Source organism: Gadus macrocephalus, chromosome 13, assembly GCF_031168955.1.
Source record: "Gadus macrocephalus chromosome 13, ASM3116895v1".
Taxonomy (NCBI): domain Eukaryota; kingdom Metazoa; phylum Chordata; class Actinopteri; order Gadiformes; family Gadidae; genus Gadus; species Gadus macrocephalus.
In genome coordinates this window covers 9627313-9635516 of record NC_082394.1, presented here as the reverse complement: position 1 = coordinate 9635516, position 8204 = coordinate 9627313, and the positions used below count along the sequence as shown (strand labels likewise).

Genomic DNA, 8204 nt, shown 5'->3' with positions numbered 1-8204 from the left:
ACTGGAAGAGGAGTTATGATTTGCCAAGTATAATCGTATAATCACACTCACTCACACACACACACACAAGAATTGCACTCCGAAACCGCAATCTATTGTATTCACCTATACAGCCACACCATTCCAATAGCGTACAGAGCAGCATTGGCTTTGTGCTCAGGTTCAGCACGTCCCTCATGGATACATTATGCGCTTTACACGGCTACTTCCAGCTCTTCCCCTATTTGGGCAATATGCGGCTAAGTGGACGTTTAGAGGGGTGCTAGCGTTGAGCCGAGTTATCCTGGCGCTACACTGGGAATCAATTCTCACGTGTGAAAAGCCATTTGCGCGTTGTGGCCATTTGCATTCTAATTAGACACCAACTTCACCCCGCCACTCTCCAAAAAAGAAAGTGTAGAGGAATGCTGTGATGGGGAGAGGGGTGGAAGCCGGTCTGGGCGTTGGGGTCGGCTGTCCAGAGTGACAAAGGCAAAGCCAGAGGGGTGCAAAGTGCACATGTCAGCTTGGATTCCTAACTTTGGACATCATAGGTCTGGCCTCCGTGGCATGGTCTAAAATGAGCCCAACCAGACAAGAGAAAACGCATGACTTGGCCGGTCTATTGTGGGGAGATTTCTATCATAATTGGAGGAGATTGCCGGGGAAACTGCTTGTAATTTTCTGGCTCGACTGATAGCTTTCATGTGAAATTCCATACAAGGTCGTAGACGAAGCAGAAGCAAAATAACCATAATAACCAGAAAGGTGCCAAAAATGAAATGTATCGATTGATTGATTGATGGTGTGATCACAGTGCTCTCCATCACATTGGCTAGTCAGTAATAGATTAGATATACAGTAGGTGGAACAAGCTGCCGGATAAACATGTAAACTCACATCAGACACACTCTATCAAGTTATGAGTGCATCAATCAACTGCCTTATCATGTTTTAAAGTCTGCCTTATCAAGTCTTTGTTGTTTGAATAATGAGCTGATTATCAATAGGGCAAAAAATGGAAACAGAAACCAAAGCAGTTACTTTGAACATTTGAATTCCCGTTAGATAGGCATAATGCATGCAATGATCACGTAGTGAATATTAACAGAGCCATTGGTCAACCAAATGCAGCACAATATGTTTAGAAACTTTAAATGCACATAGGGATAGGCATATGAGCAGGGTCCTCATTCGTCTTCAGGAGTGGCTACACCCAGAAAATATGCATCTCAAACTTCAGAGAAATACTTAGTAGACTGCATAACCTCTCACTGGCCAATGGAATTTATTTCTTAGTAGGGTATTTTTTCACGTTTCAAGTACCTACTATAAGAGACACATTTTCTAAATCCATTTAAATCACTGATTCCATTGATGGTTTAATAGAAGAATTTAAGACGGCTCCACCACACCCAAATGCAATTTCCAAAGCGATTTGTTTAATTATCACGCTGAAAAATAGGTCGATGTTCTTTTTGCATTGTTCGTTTATGTAGAGAGGGGACCACTTGTAATATAACAGGAAACATTGCCCCGTCCAATTACATTTTTAGGCAATCACACTGCGAATGCCATGTCGACCGCGCTGTGATGAATTGCAGTGGTCCCTAGCCTGTATCAGATCCTAAGAGGTGGAAGAGCATGTCGTTGCGCGGTGTGTTTGTCAGTCACCATCATTGCTGGATGAATGATCAGCTTCGGACATCCACCTACTGCCGCCTTTTAAACTAACATTGACGTCACGCTTGATATGGCGCCTAATTTGCATATGAAAAGTTGTTTTATGTAGTCGTCAGTGAGACGCCGCTCCTTGACAGCATAGTGGTAAAATCGGGGTCAAATCCCAACGACACACCACATAACAACTGGTTAAAATTATGCATAGGATTAATGAGATTCATGAAAAGGGGTAGGCAGGCTACAGGCTTTGAATTGAAACTAAATTAGCCGGTGTATAGATCGGGCTGGCCCTGATTGTTATTCCATGTTCCATTTAAAATAATACAACTGCTGAGAATCCAAGAAAAAACGGAATAGGAGCATTTCCGATAGCTGATGCACACCCAACACACACCCACAGCTCGCAACACTATCGGAGCTCAATACGGAATTCAATTGCTGTCGAATGTAACAAAGCTTACAAATTGCCTCTCATTCGTTAGCAGATTAACGCTCTTTTCACAGCACCAACACAATTTCTAATTATTTTAAAGCTAATTGGGTAATCGATTTTTTTTATTTTTTACAAAGCAGCCCCACCACCACGTCCCCTCGAGAAATACAACACTCCTCCCATATGTCCATTTAGAGATTGATACAGCCCAAAGTAGCCTATATAGCCTGGGCCATTAAAAGCGAACAGGCATGCAACGAATCTCATCTAAATAAACGCATGCTTCCCAGTGCCACACAGGGATGATTTTCCCGGCGACACAGTCACTGTCAGTCTGTGAAAACCTATAATTATGTATGGTGGTGACATTCCTTCTCTGAGCCATGCAACAGCATTACGCACTCCAAACCACCTAGAAACCCAGTGGATGTTATTCTTTGTGGTAACCTATTTTAAAAACAGGCGATAAGGGCAGGAACAGAGCTCAATAAAACCGCGATCCCTCTTTAGGGATTAGCCTACAACTAGTTGGTAGGTGAAACGTAGCGTGTTCTGCAAATTGTTGACAGAAAAATAATCAATGGTCTGTAGTATGGATCAAGGTTTTGCTGAGGAACACCCTGTCTACTATTATAAAGCATAAAGCAAAGCACGTTGTAGCCAGCGAGTCTAAATATCGGAGTTTTGTGGATGATCAATCGGTCACTCGGGGGTTCTCGGTGCTGATTTACAGAGACACTGGTCAGACCAAAATGAACACCGATTGCTGCATTGAAGAATTAAATCCACTTGAGTGGTTTAAGGAAAGCCTTGTCCAATGCTATGTTTGCAGTCGACCGCTTCAAACTCGCGGATCGCCGACCATACACCCAGCGCCAGCGATACAGAATAGCTTTCGGCGAGACGAGCAGAAGAAGACGAACGCAAACTCGCAACACGGAGGAAGGAAAAAACACTCGTATGTTTTATCCGCAACCCTCCACATTTCACCTCAGATGGAAACTTGTAACCCAAATCGACGTGATACTCACAGCTTTAAGTGATTCGTTGAATAGATATCCTCCTTGCCATGGTTTAAATTCCAAAACTTGGAGACATTTCCACTCTCGTCACGGAGTAGTCGTGCTCGCTTCGGCGGCTGCCCTGCGTGTGAATGAGGAGGAATGCAGCTCGGGTTCCAGCAGAGTGGGAGCAGCTCCAGCCTCCTCCATGTGAACAGGAGGCGCGAGTTACCGTGGAATGTGCTCCGTCGCTTCAGTGCGCCGCCGAGCCAATGGAGGGCGTTGTTGGGTCAATTGCTGATGAGACAGAACCACATCTAGTGGTTACTTTTTTTTCCCCTGCTGCCACAGCTCCAAAAATGCCTATCCAATCTAGAGTTGTTTTATGGCAATATTGTTGCCACCAAACTCTTATTGTTACATGAAATGCCATTAATGAGACTTGAGTGGGAAGAAGAGAGTCTACCTTGACATTGGAAGCAAAACAACAACAAAAACAACAAAAAGCTGAATCCGGAACATGAAACAGAATCACAACATTACATTCATAACATTATTAATGGAACATCAACAATGACACATATCGGGAATATTTGTGCTACTTACATCAACCAGCCAGTTTCAAGTTTCATTTGGTTGATACAATCCACGAAGAGGTGAGGCTGGCATATCCTAAAGTGACAGTTAGGAGACACATCCTGGCTGCATGATTCACCCGGTTGGACTGGCCCACTTTCTACCACCCTCTCGTTGGGATATGCACCCTGAAGACCCTCGAAAGTGACTTTGAAAGCAGAGCGGAATTTCAATATATCTATCATCGTGTCAGCTAGTATCGAGAGCATTGACAAAGTGTGTATTGGGCGTCGTTCCAATTTGTTTCCGAGGCAAGAAGGCTTTTGGCATAACTCAGTTATACTAACAGGCAGCTCATGTTACCAATTGCACCCGGGAGACCAGAGAGCATGGTGTGGTACTTACCACACCACCTGGGCGTGTGTGTGTGTGTGTGTGTGTGTGTGTGTGTGTGTGTGTGCGTGCAAGAGAGAGAAAGAGAGAGGGTTGTGAGTCCGGTGCCTTCAGGAGAACCACGTGGTCAGCGTTAGAGTTTAATAGGTCAACTAAGCCTAACAAACTCAATAAGAAGGAGCAGGTGGTAGCCACCATGCTAACAAAGCTAGTTGTGTCCCTTACTCTGTGGTAGTTGCCACATTCTGTCATTCTCTCAGTCCATTGTCGCCACACTGTTCAACCCGGTTGAACCAGTTTAATTTATAACACTAACAGTAACCTCTGCTATAGATAATGAAATACAGCAGTAGCAGGATATAGTACACCTGTGGAGAGAGGCAGAGAGAGATCCTTTTTTATCACCACTACTGGATTCCTGCCTGATAGTAAATGTGTGCTTGTTTCATCCAAAGACCAATCTGCCTTCAACCGAAAAACCCCGTGGCTCAAAGGGATCTCAGGTAAAACATTGTGTTTCATTCTCCTAATCCCATGCTCTCAAAGGGGCGTCTGGTCTATGATATCTAACTAAAGAACTGTATATGTAGCCACATGATTTGCATAGAGTGTTCACTGATTCACTCTCACAGTTTTAAATGGGGGAGATTAATCCTGGCTCTCCGGATTTGACCAGACAGTCAACTGGCCGGGCAGCTTGGCCTGGAAGCACAGAGAATATTAAACACGTCGTAGCGGGGCTTGCTTGGTTCGTTGTTTCCCTTGCTGTCTGCAATTCATACAGTATTAATGGACCTGCGTTTGGTGAAAAGAACAAACTAAGTGAGCAGAGATATAAAACCGTCCTTGAACACACACACACACATACGCAGACACACACACACACAGACACACACACACACACACACACACACACACACACACACACACACACACACACACACACACGCAGACACACGCACACACACACACACACACACACACACACACACACACACACACACACACACAAGCTTGCACAAATAATGCATAAATAAACACACACACATCACACCAGTGTTTTTTGCGTGTGTATTAATATAGTCTGGAAACACAAAACCCAGTATATTATCGTCAGACTAGTCCAGCTCTTTCTTACCCGGGGTCCTCTCATGCACAGAGAGAGAAACCATTTTCACATATCGTATGCTAATAAAAAACATTTTGAGACAGTTGTAAGCTGGCAAAAAAACAAAGTAATGGTTATTTTAAGCTAGAGTTAATGGGATCAGCAGTGCTTCCTGTGTCCACGAGAAGATTCAATATCCTCCACGGTCAATGTCGAATCTGACAATTGAAAATCAATATCGCCAATACTCACAGACATAATATGTCACAGACGTCTGGCCCACATTTGCCAAACCTTAATACACCGTAAGCCGTAAAAGGTAAATACAGCTGTCATGACCCCTGTAACCCACGGTGACACAGCACTAGCTAACTGGATAATGAAGTTATAATTGGCTAACAGCCCCATTGCTAACTATTAGCCGGCACAGCCACGGCTAATCCTGGAGCTAAGCCTGTCTGATAATTTCATACGATCACTCCAATCTCATTTGGGGCCTTAGAAACGGAGAGCCCGGTGGAACGAGGCCATCTGGGCTCGCCACGGCCCTCGATTGTAGATCAGGACTGTAGACAAGCCATTACCTGGCATTTAGAAGTAGCACTCAACTCACACACACAAACACACACATACATACACACACACACACACACATTCGTAATAGCAAAAAATGCTAACAGATGGCAATGCAATATGCTATCCATCTTTCTGCCGCGAGACGCTACACAGCTGTAGCCCACTTGTTGAAGCTTAATCAGCTGCTATGGGAATAATAGGATGTTTTGACTGGTTATATCTGTAATGCCCAAAGTCCGGGCAGATCCTGGTATTATTTTACTTTTTAACATAGACATTTCCACGACCACGTTATTTGTTTTAATATGTGCCACTGGCTGATCAACATTGATTGATTATGCTTGAAAATAGATTGTCAAAGATAAATCATCTAATTATCATCAGAGGAATAGCCGATCACTGGCGTCCGCCTGGAGACATCAAGTGATGAAGTGCCTATAGTGCTCTTGTCAACGGTAATATGACTAAACAACACATCTCCACTTTAATAATGAATGTGCATTTTAGTTGCAGAGAAGTCCTGAAGACTCCGGGGACCTGTTCTTTAATTTGCATCAACTTCACAGACAGGATCACTGGACACGCAACGTATCGTGCCTCCCTTCATAGACCTCACTTATCAATGAGGTGTAAGTGTACACCACCGGGACTGTCTCCTGCATGATCCGCCACATTAGCATCCATTATGGGACTCACCTGTTCAGCGTCAGGATGTACGCTCAGCTGGAACATCTGTTGTTATGTTGAGGGGGGAAAGATCACATTCACCAAAGAGAACACATTCTTGGCAAGTATGATGTGATCTTATGCAAAGCTTGAGAAAAATGACACCTGAGCTTCTAGAATCAAACTCAGAAAATTATTGATTTCACTGTTTAGCAGTCGACGAACGTTGCATTGTGATACATCATTGGGGGTGAGTTATGTTGGGGTTAGGCATGGTTAGGCGCCCGCACTACCTTTCTTGTGACCTCCAATCTTTTGTGATACCATTTATTCTTCTATAATGACATTATAATTACATTCTAGAGGTGTGCTGGTCCTTCTTCAAAATGTAAAATAGCCTGAGAACGGCTACAAATGGTGCCTTTAAAAAGCAGTCCATGCCATAAATTGAAGTGAGATAAAATCGGATAATGGTCATAAACTAGTGTGATGAATATGAATGACACTCATATAATAGCCTGTAAATATTATTGCCGTTATAGGGGCCATGACGATGACTTCATCCCAATTTTAAGTGTTGCACTTGCAACACAAGCATCACATCCCCATGACTGCAAGTGAACAGAACTTCAATAACCTTCATTTATTCATCATAAACGTGGAGACGAACCTGATGATGTTAAAACCTTGGAGAAAAGTTCATACACTTACAAAAGAAAATTGGTATCCTCTCCCAGCATTTATCCAATATGCACACACTTGAGGTTTTTCCCTGGTGTTTGAGGTCTGTGATTTTCTTCTGCCAAACACCATCTTTTCATTCAACTCTACATATTTGATTTAATTCAAAGTTACATGAGCTTGTCGTGCGTGGGGCCTAGGGTTAATTCGAAAACACTCCCACATGTAAACATTGCAGGAGGTGAACATGAGGTCAAAGAGGTGGCATGAGGAAGTGAAAGGAAGTCTAGTGGGAAAGCACACAACAGGAAGTATTCTACCGGGGTATTTGGGGGCACAACACATGAGACGTAAGGAGATCTGCTCCTTATCCCAGCCCTGAGAACCTTCCCATTCTGTAGGAACTGGTTTCGCTTTCATTCCAGAACTATGCAGAAGAGCACCTATTTGGGGGGATGATGTAGCTGGTGTCAAAACGATCTCTACTTTGAATAGGAGGATACTTTGTTTTCACGGAATCTGGAGCTGGTTGCCAAGTGCTTTGGCCCGTGCCTGGTTTCAGACCGGGGTGACGGTAACAGTTTTAGTCACATCTTGGCAGGTATGCGCATGCCAAGCAGGACATGGTATTGGTGGTGGGGGGGCTTCTGAATGTGTTACACTAAGAGGTTGTGTCATATCAGCTGGGGCCTGCAGCTGAAAGGAGATCCCTCTTGCCTTCCTCCCTAACAGTGATGGATAGCGTTGCGTCGTCGCCGATGCACTGCGAGAACTGGAGAAGAGACATGAACACCCAGGGACGCGGGCGGAGGAGTGGAGGTCGATAACCCATACCTTTCCCCGCGTTTCCTATCACAACGCTATTATTACATCTCATAAAGAACAAGCAGTGCTCTGAAGGAGGTAAAATTGGGGACATTTCACAAGAGGCCTTCCAATTACCCTGTATTTGACCACGTGTCAACGGCTCCTGGTTGGTCTTGGAAACTGTCGTGCCAAAGAGTGTGCCAGTGTCGTTTAGCCAGCACCCCTCTCTCCCCCCCTCTCTCCCCCTCTCTCCCCACAGCACTGTGCATCTCGTCCTTGACAGAGGAGCCTGTCGCCCTCC

The 8204-nt window shown here is 44.3% G+C and overlaps 1 protein-coding gene across 1 annotated transcript in view; it reads right to left on the bottom strand.

Annotated features, from left to right (window-relative positions):
• Positions 1-3312, bottom strand: part of LOC132471020 (plexin-A1-like) — a 162312-nt gene extending 159000 nt beyond the window's left edge. Inside the window, 1 exon segment of the mRNA XM_060069984.1 lies at positions 3127-3312. The gene's annotated coding sequence lies outside the window, so the exon portion shown is untranslated.
• Positions 3313-8204: the final 4892 nt, after the last annotated feature.